The sequence below is a fragment of the Chiloscyllium plagiosum genome, unplaced genomic scaffold, assembly GCF_037043375.1.
Source record: "Chiloscyllium plagiosum isolate Xiang-an unplaced genomic scaffold, Cpla_swu_hap1 HiC_scaffold_13, whole genome shotgun sequence".
Classification (NCBI taxonomy): domain Eukaryota; kingdom Metazoa; phylum Chordata; class Chondrichthyes; order Orectolobiformes; family Hemiscylliidae; genus Chiloscyllium; species Chiloscyllium plagiosum.
This window is the reverse complement of record NW_028270151.1, coordinates 41,239,884-41,259,948: the sequence shown is the minus strand read 5'-3', so window position 1 is coordinate 41,259,948 and position 20,065 is coordinate 41,239,884. Positions and strand designations below refer to the sequence as shown.

Genomic DNA, 20,065 nt, shown 5'->3' with positions numbered 1-20,065 from the left:
TTTTTCCTTTAACCCCCACACTACCACCTAACTGCGGTAGTGCTTATTTTTTTTCCCCAGCACCCATGGTGTGTGTGTGCACAGGTGTGAGACACAGTGGAAGACACAAAGTGCACCAATCTTTATTGAAATTCCACCACCAGGAAGATAGGAAAACACCCGGGTGGCCAGTGACAAACACTGCCCTTCACATCAAAGGGCAGTGCTGTGTGATCAAAACAGTGAAGGGGAGGGTAGGGACTAAATCAAAATAGAGTTGGAGGGAGAAATGATGCACTCCACTCCCTGTGGCGCCCACCTCTCCCTGAACAACTCCATGGTGTTGGTGGACACCGCGTGCTCCTTCTCCAAGGACACCCGGGCCCTAACGTAACCGCGGAAGAGGGGCAGGCAGTCGGCCTTAACGACCCCCTCCACGGCCCGCTGCCTGGACCTGTTGATGGCCAGTTTGGCCAGGCCCAGGAGCAGACCCACGAGGAGGTCTTCAGACCTGCCCTCCTTCCTCCGTACTGGGTGAATCCCCTCTTTATTCTTAATTATTTTTTTTTCGGAAAACACCCGGGTGGCCAGTGACAAACACTGCCCTTCACATCAAAGGGCAGTGCTGTGTGTCTCCTGTTTATTTATTTATTTTTTTCTTTTCTTTTTTTTTTCCTTTAACCCCCACACTACCACCTAAGTGCGGTAGTGCTTATTTTATCCCCAGCACCCATGGTGTGTGTGTGCAGGTGTGAGACACAGTGGAAGACACAAAGTGCACCAATCTTTATTCAATTTCCACCACCAGGAAGATAGGAAAACACCCGGGTGGCCAGTGACAAACACTGCCCTTCACATCAAAGGGCAGTGCTGTGTGATCAAAACAGTGAAGGGGAGGGTAGGGACTAAATCAAAATAGAGTTGGAGGGGGAACACTCCTGTTTATACCTGAAGGCCAGGGTTCCCTTATTGGACCAGATTAACAGCTCCAATCAGGGAACTCATATTCTGAGGTCCACCTGGCTGACCTTGTTATATTCACTAACTACATGAACATAGTTGTAAGTAGCACGTATTTTATTTTAAAACACACCTAAGAAAATTTGGAGATTTATATGTGTTGCAAATTGTTGGTAGAGGGCACATTGTAGTACAGGCAAACACTATAACAGTGATAACATGATGGCCACACTTACCAGTGTTTTCCTTTGATGAGAAACAGAATTATATTGAAATATGGTTCAATAGACACGTCTTGCTACCTTGTCCAAGTGACCTATTCTTTATCTAGAGATCTCGATAATGAATGTCAGGATGCTATTCATAGTGGGCATTACAGTGAACCTAGAATCTATTTCAGCAGTATGCACATTACTGGAGAGTAAACCCTGATTGTTTTTTTTACTCCCCAGGTCAAATGCACTGTGACGGGGTGTAATATTCTTATCTCTGCTGCATTTCATAGAGTGTCCATGTTATTTTCTTTTCTGTCTTTAAAAATTTATTCTTGGAATGTGAGCATTGCTCCTCAGGTGAGCATTTCTTCTTCTTGTGTTCCCTGCCTAAAAGCTGGTCTGATCCATAGAGCCACAGCCTCCTCTGTGGGTAGAGCAGGGAGGCAGATCCTGAATCCAACCCAGACAGAACTATTCTGAAGAAGGGTCAGTGGACTCAAACCGTTAACTCTGTTTTTTCTCCAAAGATGCTATCAGCCCTGCTGAGTTTCTCCAGTAATTTCTGTCATGTTTGTTCAAGCTAGAACAGGGATTGAACCTATTGCTTTTAGCACCAACCTGATCCACCCTGGCCACCCAGCTGATTAAGGCAACTGGCTGCCCAAGAAATCTGAGTTACAGTGGTAACACAGTTTTACATATATATTGTAGCCTGAAACTACAGATAGTGATGCTATAGAAGCTCTAATTTACTTCCATCACATGGATAACCACTGTCTGCCATTTGTGCACGTGGGTCTAACTATATTGGCACTCAACTTGTTTGGCCATATTATGAATGCTTAAAAATGTGTTGCTGGAAAAGCGCAGCAGGTCAGGCAGCATCAAAGTCGATTCTCCTTCTCCTTTGACGCTGCCTGACCTGCTGCGCTTTTCCAGCAACACATTTTTAAGCTCTGATCCCCAGCATCTGCAGTCCTCACTTTCTCCATATTATGAATGCACCTTCCTTAGTCAACAGCGTAGAACTTGAATCTGGAGCTTCACCTTGCATCACAAATCCTCCATTTGTTGTCAATCTGTAAATCCCCCGATAAGTTTTTTTAAAAATATAGTGCGGAAACAGGCCCTTCAGCCCAACAAGTCCACACCGATTCTCCAAAGAGTATCCCACCCAAACCCATTCCCTCTTACTCTACATTTACCCTTGACTACTGCACCGAACCTACACATCCCTGAACACTATGGGCAATTTAGCATAGCCAGTTCACCTAACCTGGATTTTACCTAATATTACCTCAATAATATGTGTCCTCTTTTGCAAGAAATGCAACCCTAATCTACTAATCTTTTCTTACATCTAAAATTCACCATTCCTGACAACACCTTCAGAAATCACCTCTATATCCTCTCTAGTGTATTTCTATCCTGAAAAAACACATTATTTTTAGCTGTGGTCCAACTCGTGCTTTACACAGCTCTTGCATAATCTTCCTGCCGTTATATTATCTTGTCTAATAAAAGCAAGTTACCTGTATGTTTTCTTAACTACATTATCTGCCACTCCACTTGCCTGCAGGGATCTATGGACATGTTCTCCAAGGTCCCTCTATTCCTCTTCGTTTTTCGGTGCCCCTGTCTATATGCTATTGCTTCTCTACACCAATCTTCCATTAATTGTGTATGCTTTAATTGCCCACCAGAAGCATAACCTCAAAATCCTTCAAATTCAATTCCCTTTGTCACTTGTGTGCCTATATGATCAGTCCATTGATATCTTCCTACAGCCTTTCTTAACCTCATTAACAATCACATAACTAATGTTTTCACTTCCTATACTTTTACCAGCCTCCTGTATTTAAATCAAAATCAGTGTAAACACACCATAAAAAGTAAGGAACCTATAATCCCACTATTTGTGCACTCAGGACATCTCAAAGTTTCTCACAATCAATAGATTATTTCTGAAGTGCAATGATTATTGTTAACGTCAGAAAATGCAGCAGCTAAATATCGCATTAGAAGAAAGATGTGGGGCTTAATTTTCAAAGCATGGTTGGGAGAGAGCACATGTCAATTTACAAATCTGACATACACGATCTCTCGGTCTCATTCTCATATTTGGATTATGTTGCTCTAGTGTTATTTTTAAATGTCAGTGGGATAATTGGGTGAAGTGAGCTTGGTACTCATGAGTTAGATGTTCTGAGTGTCTGGAGCTTCATGCCTGATGCCAGCTGCAGGAGTAGGTGGCAGCCAGGTTGGGGTTGTTGTTGCTGCCTTGCAAAGGAAGACAGGTAGCTCATGGAAAGTCCTGGAGGGTAAAGACATCATAAAGTGACCATGGATGCCAAGTTGAGATACTCAACCCACACTATATGACCCCTCAGATTTCACAAAAAAAGATGAAAGTGAACTTACTATTGACTGTGGAGACCATAATAATTACTTGCTTTGAAATGCCTTGAGAAGTTTTATCTTAAAGCCACTGTATAAAGTTGTTTTTAATTCCATTGATTTTCTGCTGCCTTAAGTATACAGAGCATATATTATAACATCAGAAATGTGAATACATTTTACTTTCTCTAAATAAGTTCAGTAATAATAAAGTGTTCCTTTTAACTAAAGTAATTGCTGTCTTTGGAATTAACAAGCAAGCTTTGTTTTGGTTAGGGTTGATGGATTGCTGTCATTGTTTAACTGTAAAATTAAATGGATGAATTATCAATCTTTCAATTATGAATGTTCAGAATTGCTGACGTTTACTTTCTATTCTCATTTACTACAGCTGCATTTCATTCTCTTAGTTCAGATTTCACTGGAATATTAAAATGCTCTTAAATCTCCAATGACACTGTTATAGTAAAGGAAGCCATCCTTGCTTATTGAGATTGCGTAAACTGTCTCAATATTTTTTTTCCCATTTTCGAGCAGTCTGATACCTTGGTATACTTGACCAAATACTTTTTGGTTTGTTATTCATGTTACTGGAAAGCTGATTGTGCCATGTTATCGTCAGGGAGCTGCCATTTTCCCATAATATGCAATGTGCATAATCAGGAGATTTACTCTCAGTGTAGCTTATAATAAACTCTTGGTTCCAGGGAAGAAGACTTTGAGGCCACATTATATGTTGGCCTCATTAGTGATTGCAAAATATTGAAATGGTTGCACAATGATTGCATATCAAAGCTTTCCTGTGAATCTTACCACAAGGGAACCTCTCAATCCAAATTTCTGGTCTTTTTGTACGAGGGTTAAAAGCCTTCTGAAGATCGAAACACTTGATACCACAATGTGGGTGATCGAATCACTGTTGGTATAATACTGCACCGTGAAATGGCTCGTATCTCCAAAATGATCTGCTGGAAACCGGAACATATACAGACTTCAGAGCAACATTTTGGCATGTCTTTATCCATTCCATGCAAGACAATTAGCATTTATATCGTGCCTTTCACAACTTCATGATGTTCAAAGCACTGTGCAAAGATGAATTACTTCTGAAGTGTGGTCAATGCTCTTTTGTAGGCAATATTGCAGCAGCCAAATTGTACATTGTATCCTTCCCAATACTGCACACCACACTCGAACTGAAGTTTCATTAAAGATTATACACATTTCTGACTTTATGGCTTTTATATTCTATTTGCCTTGTCATAAAACCTAGAACTCCATTGACTTCTTTTTACAGCTTTCTCAACCAGATCTGCTGCCTTTTGCATTCTGTAGCCCTGTATCCCAAATTTGTCATCTCTCTCAGAGAACAGAATCTGGTCCTATGCAGAATATAGTTACTACTGTTATTTCTTTTTAGCAAGCTACAGTCCTTCTAGGTCTATTTTCAAATCACGGTGAACAGAAGTGTTCCCAGTACCACACCTTGTGGGACATGAGTAACAACTAACAACCACATTGAAGAATTGTCCTTAATTCTTGCCCACAGTTTTTTTTCCTTAAATTCAGTACTTAATCTAGTTTCCTAACCTTCTCCTAATTCCATATCAGTTCTAGTACACATTCTACAGAATTCCATTTTTATTCCCATTGACTTTCTCCATTTGAATTATTAAGTGCACAATTAAAAGCACCCTGAAGAATTCTTCTGTCTATTCTTCTCATCTCTCGAAACTGACTGAAGATTTTCTGAAGCCAAAGCAGAAATGGCTGGAGACACTCAGAAGACCTGACTGCATCAGTGGAAACAAAACAGAGTTAACAATTTGAGTCCAGTGACCCTTATTCAGAACTGAGAATTACTATAAAAAGTTGGTATATATGCTGAAGATGGGAGTGGGGTATGGGGAGAGAAGTCATAGAGATGTACAGCATGGAAACAGACCCTTTGGTCCAACTGGTCCATGTCGACCAGATATCCCAACCCAATCTAGTCCCACCTGCCAGCACCCGGCCCATATCCCTTCAAACCCTTCCTATTCATATACCCATCCAAATGCCTCCTAAATGTTCCACCACATCCTCTGGCAGCTCATTCCATACACGTACCACACTCGGCATGAAAAGGTTGCCCTTTTAGTTTCTTATATCTTTCCCCTCTCACCCTAAACCTATGCCCTCTAGTTCTGGACTCCCCGACCACAAGGAAAAGACTTTATCTATTTATCCTATCCATGCCCCCCATAATTTTGTAAACCACTATAAGGTCACCCCTCAGCCTCCGACGCTCCAGGGAAAACAGCCCCGGCCTGTTCAGCCTCTCCCTCTCGCTCAAATTCTCCAACCCTAGCAACATTCTTGTAAATCTTTTCTGAACCCTTTCAAGTTTCACAACATCTTTCCGATTAGAAGGAGACCAGAATTGCATGCAATATTCCAACATTGGCCTAACCAATGTCTTGTACAGCCGCAACATGACCTCCGAACTCCTGTACTCAATACTCTGACCAATAAAGGAAAGCATACCAAATGCCTTCTTCACTATCCTATCTACCTACGACTCCACTTTCAAGGAGCTATGAACCTGCACTCCAAGGTCTCTTTGTTCAGCAACACTCCCTAGGTCCTTACCATTAAGTGTATAAGTGTATTAGATTTGCTTTCTCAAAATGCAGCACGTCACATTTATCTGAATTAAACCCCATTTGCCACTTCTCAGCACATTGGCCCATCTGGTCCAGATCCTATTGTAATCTGAGGTAACCCTCTTCACTGTCCACTACACCTCCAATTTTGGTGTCATCTGCAAACTTACTTACTGTACCTCTTATGCTCGCATCCAAATCATTTATGTAAATGACAAAAAGTAGAGGACCCAGCACCGATCCTTGTGGTACTCCACTCGTCACAGGCCTCCAGTCTGAAAAACAACCCTCCATCACTGCCACCCTCTGTCTTCTACCTTTGAGCCAGTTCTGTATCCAAATGGCTAGTTCTCCCTGTATTCCATGAGATCTAACCTTGCTAGTCAGCCTCCCATGGGGAACCTTGTCTAACGCCTTACTGAAGTCCATATAGATCACATCTACAGCTCTGCCCTCATCAGAAGGAAGGAGTGAGATGATCGGTGGATATGAAGCCCCGAGAGAGAGAGAGAGAGACTGTTAGGGAGACAAAGGGATGGCTGATAGTATGCTCAGAAAAACAAAAATAGATGAAAATGGGTTTGCTGTGTTGAAAGCAGCCCATGACATCACACGGCCTGGGCTGTGGGGGTGGGTAAAAACATGGGAGGAGGTTTTCAGGCTCTAAAATTATTGACCTTGATATTGAGTCCTGAAGGCTACAGGATCCCCAAGCAGAAAATGAGATGCTGTTCTTCTGGTTTATGCTGAGCTTTGCTGGAATAATGCAGCAGGCCTGAGACAGAAATGTTGCCCAGGGAACGTAATATTGAAACGGCAGACAACTGGAATCATTTTTGTGGACAGAATGGAAGTGTTCTGCAAAGTGATTGTCTAATCTGTGTTTCATCTCCCCAGTGTAGAGGAGACCACATGGCGAGCAGCGAATAGTCCAGGTCGAGTGAAGTGCAGGTAAATTGCTTTTTCACCTGAAGCCTTGGATAATGAAGAGGGAGGACATAAACAGATGTTGCATGGGAAGTGTGGGGAAGTGTTGAGAGTGGAGGAGGAATGGACCAGGTATCCTGAGGGAATGGTTCCTTTGATATGCTGACAAGGAGGGCAAGAGGAAAATGTGACTGGTGGTGGTTTCTTACTGGAGGTGGTGGAAATGGAGGTTTTGGATGTGGATACTGATCGGGTGGGCCCAGGGGGACTGTACTCGTGATATGGGAGGGAAGGGAGAAGAGCAAGTATTGGAAATAGGTCAGACATGGCTAAAGGCCTTGTCAACCACGGTGATGAGAAATCCTTGGTTGAGGAAAAGATGGACATTTCTGATGCCTGCCCCCACAGAGGTGCATCATAAAACAAATGTGACAGAGACGGAGAGTGTGAGTGAATGGAATTTGAGTCTTTACAGGAGACAGGTTGTATAAGATGTGTAGTCAAGGTAACTGGAGAAAGAGTTGTGGGATAGAATTGTAGGATTGGAATAAGGTATATCCCACAAAGAGACAGACATAACTGTGCCCATGCAAGTACCATGGTCACTTCTTTGAATTGAAAAAAGTGAGAGGAGTTAAAAGAGAAGATATTCAAAGTGAGGACGAGCTTGCCCAGGCAGAGGATAGTGATGGATGGGAGTGGTTCAGGCCTTCTTTCCTAAAAGAAATGGAGAGCTATGAGACGAATCTGATGGGGGAATGGCATGTCCATAGTGAAGAGGTGGCTGGTACCCATGAACTGGAAATTCTGAAACTGATGTAATATGTCAGAAAAATCATGGATTTAAGTGTGAAGTAACAAGAATAGAAAAAAAAAGTCAAGGTAAGAACAGATAAGTTTGTGGGACAGAAATAATGGGTCACCAGCAATCCCTGTTTGTGGATTTTGGGAAGATTTTCCATTTCATTTCCTTCCCAAAGTTGAATTTTAAAAACTGTATCCCTACTAACATAGCATTAAAAAAATCTTTAATGCTGCCTTTGAGATTTATTTTGTCTCCAGAATTTATGGAAGAATACAGCCATTACTTGCACTATGAATGCAATCATCTTTTTCACAACCCTAGGAGGTTGGCTATTATGTCCAGATTTTTGTTAGCTTTAGTTGAATACTTTTGTCTTTATTAATTAATATTAGTTGTTTAAATTTCTCATTCGACCATTGATTCTCCAATATTTTGAGCATGCTTTGTGTTTTCTACTATGAAGAAAGACAAAAAAATACTTGTTTCGTGCCTCTGCCATTTCTTTGTTTCCTATTATAATTTCTCTTATCTTGCATAAAGATATGTGTAAGACCTTTCCATCCCTGACATGTTTCTGATATGGTCCTGTTATTGTTGTTTTCACAAGGACCAGCACCTGCTTGCAGTCTTGAAGGTATCTTTAACATTGCATGGACTGTTGCACTGTCAGCCCAAGTCCCACTCCCATTCAATACCAGTACTGCAACAAACCCCCTCCACCATCACAATCCTGGATATCCTCTACTTTGTCCTACTCTCACCAGCTTTTCTTTTTCAATTCAGCTCTTGTTTACGAGACAACTGTTGCCTACTTTTTTTCCAGGGTCAGCCCTCGTTCCAGACTTGTACAAATTGTACGGCCTAATTCTGTAACTCGAACTCTTTTATGCCACTTTTGAGGGAAGGTATAAGAGGTAATGTTGATACAGGTGTTTACCATAACGGGTCTTTCCAATGAGTATGGTGCCCAGTGAAGCACTGAATGTCTTCTTAACAAAGGAAGAAGAATACATGCATCTTTATTTTCAACTTTACAGGATAAGGCAGTATTGAGTGAGTTTCAAAATCAGTTAACCAATCGTCAAACTACAGATTTAAGCCAGCAATCTGATATTCCTTGCATTATGAAGGTGTAAGGGGTACTGAACCTTTAAGAGAGTTGAAGGACTTAGCAAGCAGACCAATTGAAGAATTTACAATGTAACATTTGGTCCAGCAGCTAGCAGTACCTGGGTTGCTATGAAACAAAAGACAAATTCAAATCCAGCCAGCCAATCAGTTTAAATTATGCCCCAAGATACTAAACTCCAATCAAGTTTGAATTTGGTATTTTGACAATATTAAAACCAATGAAACTATCTGACGCTTTAGGGTATAAGATCAGGAAAATTTGAACAGTTGAGGGAGAACTGCCAAAAGACCAACAGATGTAGGCTGCTCGTAAAAACTTTCTGAGTTCTGTCTGGAGGTACCTGTCTGGAGAAGGAGTTTGCACAGGAAAAAACATTGACACTAATCTGGAGAACAAATCTACAGGAAGATATCAAGAGAAGATTTGACAGCTGGCTGTAAATCTTAATTGGGGGTTTTATCAGACCAGTATTGCAGAGGGGAAGCTAAAAGATAGATTTCGATAAATGAGTTGCCAATAGTTGTTAGTTAATTATTCTCTGTTAGACTTTAAAAAAATTAAAGTTGTTCATTTTTACTTTAAATAGTGACTTTTGGGATAGTTCTTTGCCTTTTGAATTTTAACAGATTAGAGCACAGGTTAAATCATTTCTGTGTTGCTGGTCTAAATTAACTGGGGGGAGGGTGGTTTACCCCGTGTCGTAACAATTTGGGGGCTCGACCGGGATTTGAACTGCTTTAGACAGATTTGAATAGATTTGGGGGTACGAAAATTCCCAGCATTGCAGGTAAGTGTCCTAGATCTTTAAATAAAATGTAGGTGAGACCATTTGTTTAATTTCGGTGACTTGTGGTTGATTAAATTAAAAGTGAGAGAAATGGCTCTTAAAATTGTGAGAGGTTCTGGGATTTGAAGATAATTCTCAAATTTGCCAAGAAAGTTTGGAAGGAAAGAAAAAGGACATACTTTTAGAATTAAGTTCAATTTGGGTTTAACCAAGGACAAAAGTAAAGCTGAAATTGTAAGAGAAATACTCAAACACTTAGGTGTGTCAGAGAAACAGACAAGTGGAGTACAGGTAGAAAAACTTAAAATTACAATTGAGGAAAATGGAGTTAGAAGATGAACAAAGGGGGAGAGAAAGAGAAAGTGAGAGAGAGAGGAAAAAGAGAGAGAGAGAAAGTTCCTAGCTGAGCAAAGAGAGAGAGAAGACAGGGAGAGACCAAAAGAGAGAGAATTTGAACTTGAGAAGTTGCAAATTACTCAGCAAAGTCAAGTTAACATGATGGAGATTTTGATGAGAAAGATATTGAAGCCTTCTTTATTTCATTTGAAAAATTGGCTTGGCACATGGAGTGGTCCAAGGATTTATGGGTAATGCTAGTTCAGACCAAACTGGTAGGCAGAGCTAGTGAGGTATTTGCCACACTGTCAGATAAGGGGTTAAGAGATTATGGTCGAGAGTGTGGTGCTGGAAAAGCACAGCAGGTCAATCAGCATCTGAGAAGCAGGAGAATCGACATTTCAGGCATAAGCCCTTCATCAGGAATGAGGGCCTCAACTGGTAATAAACTGAAATAAAACTGAATTTGTGAAAGCAGAGGTGATGTTCTTGTGACAGAACATCGGTCATGGAAGGTTGACCCCATAGAATGCAAAGACAAAAGCCATCGTTGAATTTCCATGAACAACCTCGATGAAAGAGGTGCTTTGATTCTTAGGACTCAGCAGATTTTATTAGAAGTTTGTTCTAAACCTCAGCAGTGTAATGGCACCATTAACCGATTTGCTAAAGAAGAACACAAAGTTTTGGTGGATAGAACAATGCCAGAGGCATTCAACCATTTGAAAGCAATATTAACGACCAAACCAGTTTTAGTTACCCCAAACTTTTCAAAACCTTTTAAAGTCACCATTGGTGCTAGTGACGTGGAGTTGGAGCTGTACTGCTCCAGGAAGATGAGGACGGGATTGAACTGCGAGTTGGTTACTTTTCAAAGAAACTCAACATCCAGCACAGGAAATACTCCATGATTAAAAAAGAGCTATTGAGTTTGGTACTGGCCTAACAACATTTTAACGTGTATGTCACGAACAACGTGTCAGAGATGGTTGTGCACATGGATCACAATCCTCTTACTTCTTAGAATGCTTTAAAGACAAGTATATGAGACTATTTCATTGGGGTCTTATGTTACAAACTTTTAATTTAAAAATCATATATGTTGCAGGTCATAAGAATGTAATCGCAGATTTAACTAATAAAGTTTAGATGAGATTTGTACTTATTTAATGTTATGTACATATAGGTATATAGAAAGAAGTTATGGTGAACTTAGATTAAAGTTCTATTTTTGTTATGCTAATGTGTTAAAGAATAGAAAAAAATGAAGCCCCCTTTTCTTTCTGTTGGTTCATTTTTTTTCTTAAGGGGAGAAGGAATTATGAAGATGTAAGGGGTATTGAACCTTTAAGAGAGTTGAAGGACTTAGCAAGCACACAGAGTTCTGGAGAATTTACAATGTAACATTTGGTCCAGCAGCTAGCAGTACCTGGGTTGCTATGAGACAAAAACAAATTCAAATTCAGTCAATTAAAATTATGCCCCAAGATACACACACTAAAAAACTCCACTGCCCTGTGGCCAAACATTTCAATGCTTCAAGGGCATGCAAGTGTTGGGCCTTTTCTACTACCAGATTCTAACCACCCAATGCCTGGAGGAAGAATGCCTCATCTTCCACCTTGGAACCCTCCAACCACACGGGATCAAAGTTAATTTCACCAATTTGTCATCTCCCCTCCCCCCACCTTATCCCAGATCCAACCCTCCACCTTCCCCTTGAACTGTCCTACCTGTCCATCTTCTTTCCCCCCCTCCGCTCCACCCTCCCCTCGGACCTATCACCATCAGTCCCTCATCATCTACTATCCTATTCTCAGCTACCTTCACCCCTAGCCCCAAACCCTCCCATTTATCTCTCAGGCCCCTAGGCCTCCCCCACATTCCTGATGAAGGGCTTATGCTCGAAACAACGACTCTCCTGCTCCTGGGATGCTGCTTGACCGGCAGTGCTTTTCCAACACCAGACTGTTTGATTTTGATCTCCACCATCTGCAGTCCTCACTTTGTCCTGAGTAAGTTTCTGTCCAATTAACCGGAAAAGTCCTCGTCTTATTCTGCTAATGCAGGCTCTTGACGCTCACATAAACAAGAAGCTTGGTGAACAACTAAATATAAATTAGATAAGTTCTTGACCAAACGCTCCTGAAGCAAAGGTCTAGAACCCAGCATAAAGCAATCTATCTGTTGTTAGGCTAAAAATCACAACACCAGGTTATAGTCCAATAGGTTTAATTAGAACCACTAGCTTTCAGAGTGGTTGTGCTCCTTCATCAGTTGGTTGTGAACCTGATGAAGGAGCAGTACTCGAAAGCTAGTGCTTCCAATTAAACCTGTTGAATTTTAACCAGGTGTTGTGTGATTTTTAACTTTGTACACCCCAGTCCAATACTAGTATCTCCAAATCAGATCTGCTGTTATTTTGCCTTCAGTTTTCATTGAAGCCCTTGATAACTAGGTTATAATCAGATTGTTAGCTCTACGACTCTCTCCACAAGTGAAACAAAACTTATCATCTCATTTAATTTCAAACAGCCTTTCCATTTTTAAGGTCACACAATGCTCTCTACTTTTTGATATCATAGGCGTACCTGCCACTAATATGACCAACCCATAAACATAAAATCAATTAAAAATCTCGGCTGGTTGTTACCTTCTCACATGCACAAATATGTTTGAAAGGGAGGTAACAATTCAAATGATTTGGGAGTGAATCGTACAGTGATGGAGCCTTTCATTGTAAATCCGCCTTAAATTTATTTTCATTTGTTTTAGTGATTATCAACTTCACAATTTGTACCGTAACTCTGTGCCTGGCAAGTTACTATTTACAACGAGCCTCTACTCTTTTGAAATTTGAAGGAGACAGCGAATATCATTCCTTCTACCAGTCAAAAATAAGCTAAAGTCACAATTCCTTCAAAGATGTAAAACGCTGGAGTGATCATTGATAGTGAGGGTTGACTTGGTCAGGGTGTATGTTAATACTGTACTGTTGGAGTTTGAAGTTAAAAATCACACAACACCAGGTTATAGTCCAACAGGTTTAATTGGAAGCACACTAGCTTTCGGAGCGCCGCTCCTTCATCAGGTGATAGTGGAGGACACAATTCTAAGGCACAGAATTTATAGCAAAAATTTACAATGTGATGTAACTGAAATTATACATTGAAAAATACCTTGATTGTCTGTTGAGTCTTTCATCTGTTCAGATACCATGATAGTTGAACTTCTTTCTTGTGTAAATCACAAAACTTTAAAAAAAAAAGTTGCATTCTCAGGTTAGCTGTAACAATGGGTGTTAGCTAGACAATATGTTGACGGTGTTAGCCCCCTGTGCTCTCTGTCTATGCCATGATGTTTAGATTGATTCTAATCTAAAAAGTGAGATAACAGAGTTTTACATGAATGCATGCAGTTTTTGAGCTGAGTTTCACATGAATTCATGCAGTTTTTAAGCAAAGTACAATGCAACTCTGCAAGTACAAATTCACCCCACAAAATATATGTGTGCATGTGGGTTTTTGTCTGTGTGTGTCTGTCTGGGTTGGGGGTTGTGAGTGTGAGAGAGTGTATATGTGTGTGTAGTGAGTATAGAGTGTCTTAAGTCTGTGAGGGGGTGCATGTGGGAGTGTGGATGCGTGTCTGGCGTAGGGGGTTGGGAGTGTCTGTGAGAAAGTGTATATGTGTGTGCATGAGTCTGGAGTGGTCTAAATCTCTGAGGGGATGCCTGTGAGAGTGTGGGAGTGTCTGCGTGTGTATAGTGCAATGGTGGTCACCTGTAATGTGACATGAACCCAAGGTCCCGGTTGAGGCCCTCCCTATTGGTACAGAACTTAGCTATCAGCCTCTACTCGGCCACTCTTCGCAAGCTGAAAATGTGTTGCTGGAAAAGCGCAGCAGGTCAGGCAGCATCCAGGGAACAGGAGAATCGACGTTTCGGGCATAAGCCCTTCTTCAGGAATGAGGAAAGTTTGTCCAGCAGGCTAAGATAAAAGGTAGGGAGGAGGGACTTGGGGGAGGGGCATCAGAAATGCGTTAGGTGGAAAGAGGTCAAGGTGAGGGTGATAGGTCAGACTGGGGTGGGGGCGGAGAGGTCAGGAAGAAGATTGCAGGTTAGGAAGGCGGTGCTGAGTTCGATGGATTTGACTGAGACAAGGTGGGGGGAGGGGAAATGAGGAAACTGGTGAAATCCGAGTTCATCCCTTGTGGTTGGAGGGTTCCTAGGCGGAAGATGAGGCGCTCTTCCTCCAACCGTCGTGTTGTTGTGGTCTGGCGATGGAGGAGTCCAAAGACCTGCATATCCTTGGTGGAGTGGGGGGGGGAGTTGAAGTGTTGAGCCACAGGGTGGTTGGGTTGGTTGGTCCAGGTGTCCCAGAGGTGTTCTCTGAAACGCTCCGCAAGTAGGCGGCCTGTCTCCCCAATATAGAGGAGGCCACATCGGGTGCAGAGGATGCAATAGATGATGTGTGTGGAAATGCAGGTGAATCTGTGGCGGATATGGAAGTTTCCTTTGGGGCCTTGGAGGGAGGTGAGGGGGGAGGTGTGGGCGCAAGTCTTGCACCTCCTGCGGTTGCAGGGGAAGGTGCCGGGAGTGGAGCTTGGGTTGGTGGGGGGTGTGGATCTGACGAGGGAGTCACGGAGGGAGTGGTCTTTACGGAATGCTGATAGGGGAGGGGAAGGAAATATATCCTTGGTGGTGGGGTCCGTTTGGAGGTGGCGGAAATGACGGCGGATGATGCGCTGTACATGGAGATTAATGGGGTGGTAGGTGAGGACCAGTGGGGTTGTACGTTTTTGGAACTGGTCCTCCTGGGAGCAGATGCGGCGGAGACGAAGGAATTGGGAGAATGGGATGGCGTTTTTACAGGGGGCAGGGTGGGAGGAGGTGTAGTCCAGGTAGTTGTGGGAGTCGGTCGGTTTGTAGTAGATGTCCGTGTTGATTCGCAAGCCCAGACATTTAAAGCTCAGTGTTCTGCTTTAAAGGGTCATAATTACAGCAACAACGACTGATATGGCGCCGTTAATGTAATGTTGGAGTTTGAAGTTGGGCTGGGGTTCAGTTACCCAGTAACTACTTCGTTCAAAATTAAAATCTCGGTGACATATTCCAGGTGCTCACTTTAAATTGGTTTACCTCATGTCTAATTCTGTAGCGCCAGTAGATTATAGTTGGGCCACGGGGAGAGGCGATCGCTGACTTTGCAGCTGTTAGTGACATCTCGCCACCCGGAGGGAGGGCGGGGCCTGCGGTTTGCGACACTTTACGACAAGCGTCGGCCGTACATTTGTAGTTGTTTGTCGTCGGTGAGGTTGCCAAGGAGTTAGTTCTGGTCGCAGGCTGGCAGTCCACCGTTGTCGGCGGATATATCTGTAAAGTGGCGGATCGGAGCGGTGTGCTCGAGGTATCCAGTGTATTTTACCTATAAAGGAAGTAAATCAGCAAAATATATAATTATCTGTTAAAGTTGTGCCTAAATGCTACTAGTGCCTAAGTGCCTAGGTTACTACTGGAGATTGCCAGCTCCATGTAATTAAAGGGCAATGGTTCAGGCGCCAGTCACCAGTTTTATAATCAGGCATCGCGGCTCCTCCTGATTTTAGTGGATTTGCCCTTCATGAGAAACGTAATAAAGATTACTCCATCCCACAAACACACGCCTAGATGTTTAAAGCTCAGTGTTCTGTCTTTAAAGGGACATAATTACAGCAACAACGACTGATATGGCGCCTTTAATGCAAACATCCCAAGGATCCAAACATCCAGGACGAGACGAAGAATGAGACCGAGCTACATAGGGAGATATTAGGACAGATAACTAAACGTCTGGTCAAATAGATGCATTTTAGGTAAAGAGGAAAGCAAGATAGAGACGTGGAGAGGTGTAGGAAAGAAATTGCAGAGCTTGGGGTCTAAGTAGCTGAAGATGTGACCAATGATGGAACGGATATGTAGTATTTGGAATGCATGAGAGAGCAAATTTGAGGAGCACAAGTATCTGGAGGTTTGTGGGGTTGGAGAAGATTAAAGTGACATGGAAGGACAAAGTCATGTAGCAATTTGAAAAATAAGAATTTTAAAATGGTGTTAATGTTGCAGGGAACCAGTTTAGAACAAAGTGAACTTTATGTACTAAATAAAAATAATAGTTGCTTCATCTGCTGTGTACCCCAGTCCTCAAATCTCCACAGCTCACAAAATCTAAAATGATATCTTCAGGGATATCTGGGTGAGGACAGGATTGTGGGAGACAGATGGGTGGCCACCCCCCGACAAGTTGCACCCACTTTGACCAAGGGACAGATCCAGATGGATCTGTATACCCTTCCTTCATACCAAGTAAGTCCATAATTAGCTAACACTTGCTAAATAATCGTGAATGTGTGAATAGCTTCACGAATATCTCATTTAAGATAAAAACTCATGCTTGCAATGAGGTTTATTTACACTTGCTAGATATAACATATATTCTGAAATGGGTTTGTTGCACACAAAAGTTCAAGCTTTGCAACTTATTTGAGTTGCGTGAGCTGGGTAACCTTGTTGCCTTCTCCATGACTGTGTCGTCAAATCAGAATTAACTTGCTAACCAAATTAACGTGCTGTAGCACTAATTGTTGTTGTAATTTGAAATTTGATATTCTTGTACTTGATCCATGTAAGACAAAAAGCTTTGTGAATATGTCGCTCTGTTCAGAAACATTCAAATTCTGTCCCAAGTGACTCCTGTTTTCGCAGCTTCAGAGAAACTGAAATTCCTGAACTCCTTTACTACTCCATTAGTGTACATTCCCTCTTAAAACAGTTTTGGAGACAATCAGTTGCAGCCAGAATGTGCCAATCTTTTAAGAGATCCAGGTTGCCCCCATGAAGTATAGCCTGGCTGTAATTTGTGCGAGACTTACACACTTGAATAACCTGCTGAGTGTCTAGCTGGTCAGCAGCACGTTTAATATCAGACAATACAATCATGGTGTTGAGCAGGTAGCATGAATTCCAAGTAATCAGTCAGGTATGGAGTGAACATAATCCTTGTAGCTGAAAACAGGCAGAATCAGATTTTTGCTTCTTATGTTTTGTGATTGGAATCCATTAACATTTTGAGTGAGTCACTGCAACAAATGGAATTTTCAGTGGACAGGTTTTTAAAAGCTTCTGCAACAAAATGAAGAGCACCATTCTGTACAGTATGTACCAAAATTGATAGAATTAAAGCCTGCATTCCCCATTGTCTCCAAGTTGTCTAGCATGGGTCTTTAACACTAGGTTCTTTCTGTACATAATTTGGTCAAATTTATCTAAATGCACATTTCAGAAAATAATTAAAAATGAAAAGCAAGTCATTTGCAATAATTTGAACGAAGTGGCAAATAATATGACAAAGTGGACATTTAGGACTAAACAAAATTCTGTTTTCAAATAATTTTAATTAAGTAATTCTGAATTATCAAGTGCTGAATGTTATACCTGACATTATAACAAAAATATGTCTTTACTTGCTAATAGGTATCTGGAAAGTTGCTGCTTTGCATCTACTGTTGTGAAACAACTGAGTTTATTCTGTGAAATAGGGAAGAGAAACTAAAGACACCATGGTGTCTTTCTGATCATTTTTAAAAAATGGTTTAGGAATGAATTATGTTTAAGTAATTGTAGGAAGCTACAGTACTGCTGCTAATTATTATTGACGCCTTCCCCATCAATTATATCACCAGACAGAAATAGCAACAGTAAATGAGCACTTCTTTGGTAGTTTTTAAATTACAAAATTGTAGTAGTTACAATTAAAGGGAAAAGCAAATTGCCAAGATCGCACATATATTTTTTTCATATTGCATATAGTTTTAAATTTATATTTAACAATCATCCCTCCACATGTAGAATATCCTGTTCTTTTAAAACGGTATCCATCTCAGCACACATGTTGCATTGGAGAATTTGGGTTTTACTTTTAAAATATTGTCCAACAGCAAAGTCACTGACATCACTATTTTCCAGATTTTTAATTATGTACTTTTCTGGAATTCAACTTTGTATTGTCTTATTAAACTCCTTTTCCCTGTCTCCTTGCCATCATGAGCAAGGTGCCCATGGACATTTTTGCCATTAAAGTTGAGTAAATCAGATTAGCTGCCGGTGTCACTTCCCTTCCTGTCAATGTATTGCATCATTCATTAGTTTCTTACCGACTTCATCTCATACCTAATCTAAGCTTTCCATGCTCTCTAACCTTAATTATTCTGACTGGTTTGCCTGTTTGCTGGTATTGTTAATAGTCTCAAGCAAAAACAGAAATTGACAATGAAACTCAGCAGACCTGAAAAATGTGTTGCTGGAAAGCGCAGCAGGTCAGGCAGCATCCAAGGAGCAGGAGAATCGACATTTCGGGCATAAGCCCTTCTTCAGGAATGAGGAAGGTGTGCCAAGCAGGCTAAGATAAAAGGTAGGGAGGAGGGACTTGGGGGAGGTGCGTTGGGAATGCGATAGGTGGAAGGAGGTTAAGGTGAGGGTGATAGGCCAAGAGGGGGTGGGGGCGGAGAGGTCGGGAAGAAGATTGCAGGTCAAGAAGACAGTGCTTAGTCCGAGGGTTGGGACTGAGATAAGGTGGGGGAGGGGAAATGAGGAAGCTGGAGAAATCTGCATTCGTCCCTTGTGGTTGGAGAGTTCCTAGGCGGAAGGTGAGGCGCTCTTCCTCCAGGCATTGTGTTGCCATGGTCTGGCGATGGAGAAGGCCAAGTCATCTCCTCTGCCCTGAATGAAACTCAGCAGATCCAGCAACATTTATGGAGTGAAAGGAGAATTAACATTTCGAGTCTGGTGACTGTTCTTCAGACCTCATCTATTTGAGTTCTGTCCCTCTATCCTTGAAATCTGTCATCACTGTTTCTCTCCTCAAAAGGACAATCACAACTCCAAATTATACAAAACTACAGCCTGATCTCTGTGGATTCAAATACCCAGGAACTGATGTATAATGAACTGCTGCCATAATTTGAACATTTGTCAATTTGTTATCAAGGATTTTATAGGAGAGCACTTTGAAAATAGTGGTAGAACGAGATACAGTCAGCAAAAGGGAAATGTTGCTTGACAAATCTACTGGAATTCTTCGGGAATGCAATTAGCAGAGTTGATCGGGGGGGAGCCTATGGATGTAGTTATTTGGACTTTCAGAAGGCTTTTGACAAGGTCTCACAAAAGAGATTAATGTGTAAAAGTAAAGCGCATGGGATGAGGGTAATGTATTGAGATTGATAGAAAATTGGTTAGCAGACAACAAACAAAGAATAGGAATAAATGGATCTCTTTCTGAATGGCAGGCAATGACTGTCGGCTACCACAGTGCAAAATATGTTAATGATTTAGATGAGGGAATTAAATGTAATATATCAGATGCCACAAAGCTAGGTGGAAAGGTGAGCTGTGAGGAGGATGCGGAGTTGTTGCAGTATGATTTGGACAGGGCAAGTGAGTGGGCAAATGCATGGCAGATGCAGTATAATGTGAAAACCTGTGAGGTTATCCATTTTGATACAATAAGTAGGAAGGCAGATAATTATTTTCATGGCTGTAAGTTGAGAAAGGGGCATGTCCAACACGAACTAGGTGTCCTTGTGCACCACTTGTAAGTAAGCACACAGGTGCAGCAGATAGTAAAGAAGGCAAGCTTATGTTGGCTTTCAATGCAAGAAAGTACAGGGATAAAGATATCTTGCTGCAATGGCGAGGCCATACCTGTGTGCAATTTTGGTCTTATCTGAAGAACAATGTTTTTGCAACAGAGGGAGTACAACACACTTGAGCCAAATTCATTTCTGGGTTGGCAGGACTGAGGTATAAGGAGAGATTGAGTTGGTTGTGATTTACTGGAGTTTAGAAGA

General features: G+C 41.6%; 1 protein-coding gene and 1 long non-coding RNA gene across 10 annotated transcripts in view; one reads left to right on the top strand and one right to left on the bottom strand.

The window, feature by feature from the left end:
• Positions 1-2,148: 2,148 nt before the first annotated feature.
• On the bottom strand, positions 2,149-18,556 carry LOC122555974 (uncharacterized). The gene is made up of 5 exons (XR_006313407.2): positions 18,502-18,556; positions 15,321-15,606; positions 13,363-13,437; positions 3,576-4,519; positions 2,149-3,468 (listed from the first exon to the last, which is right to left on the bottom strand). It is a non-coding gene; the product is annotated as an uncharacterized LOC122555974 (long non-coding RNA).
• armc9 (armadillo repeat containing 9) overlaps positions 15,493-20,065 on the top strand; it is a 146,777-nt gene continuing 142,204 nt past the window's right edge. For all 9 annotated transcript variants that reach the window (XR_015759179.1, XM_087993555.1, XM_087993553.1 and 6 more), the window contains exon 1: positions 15,493-15,588. The gene's annotated coding sequence lies outside the window, so the exon portion shown is untranslated. The remainder of the gene's footprint in view (positions 15,589-20,065) is intronic.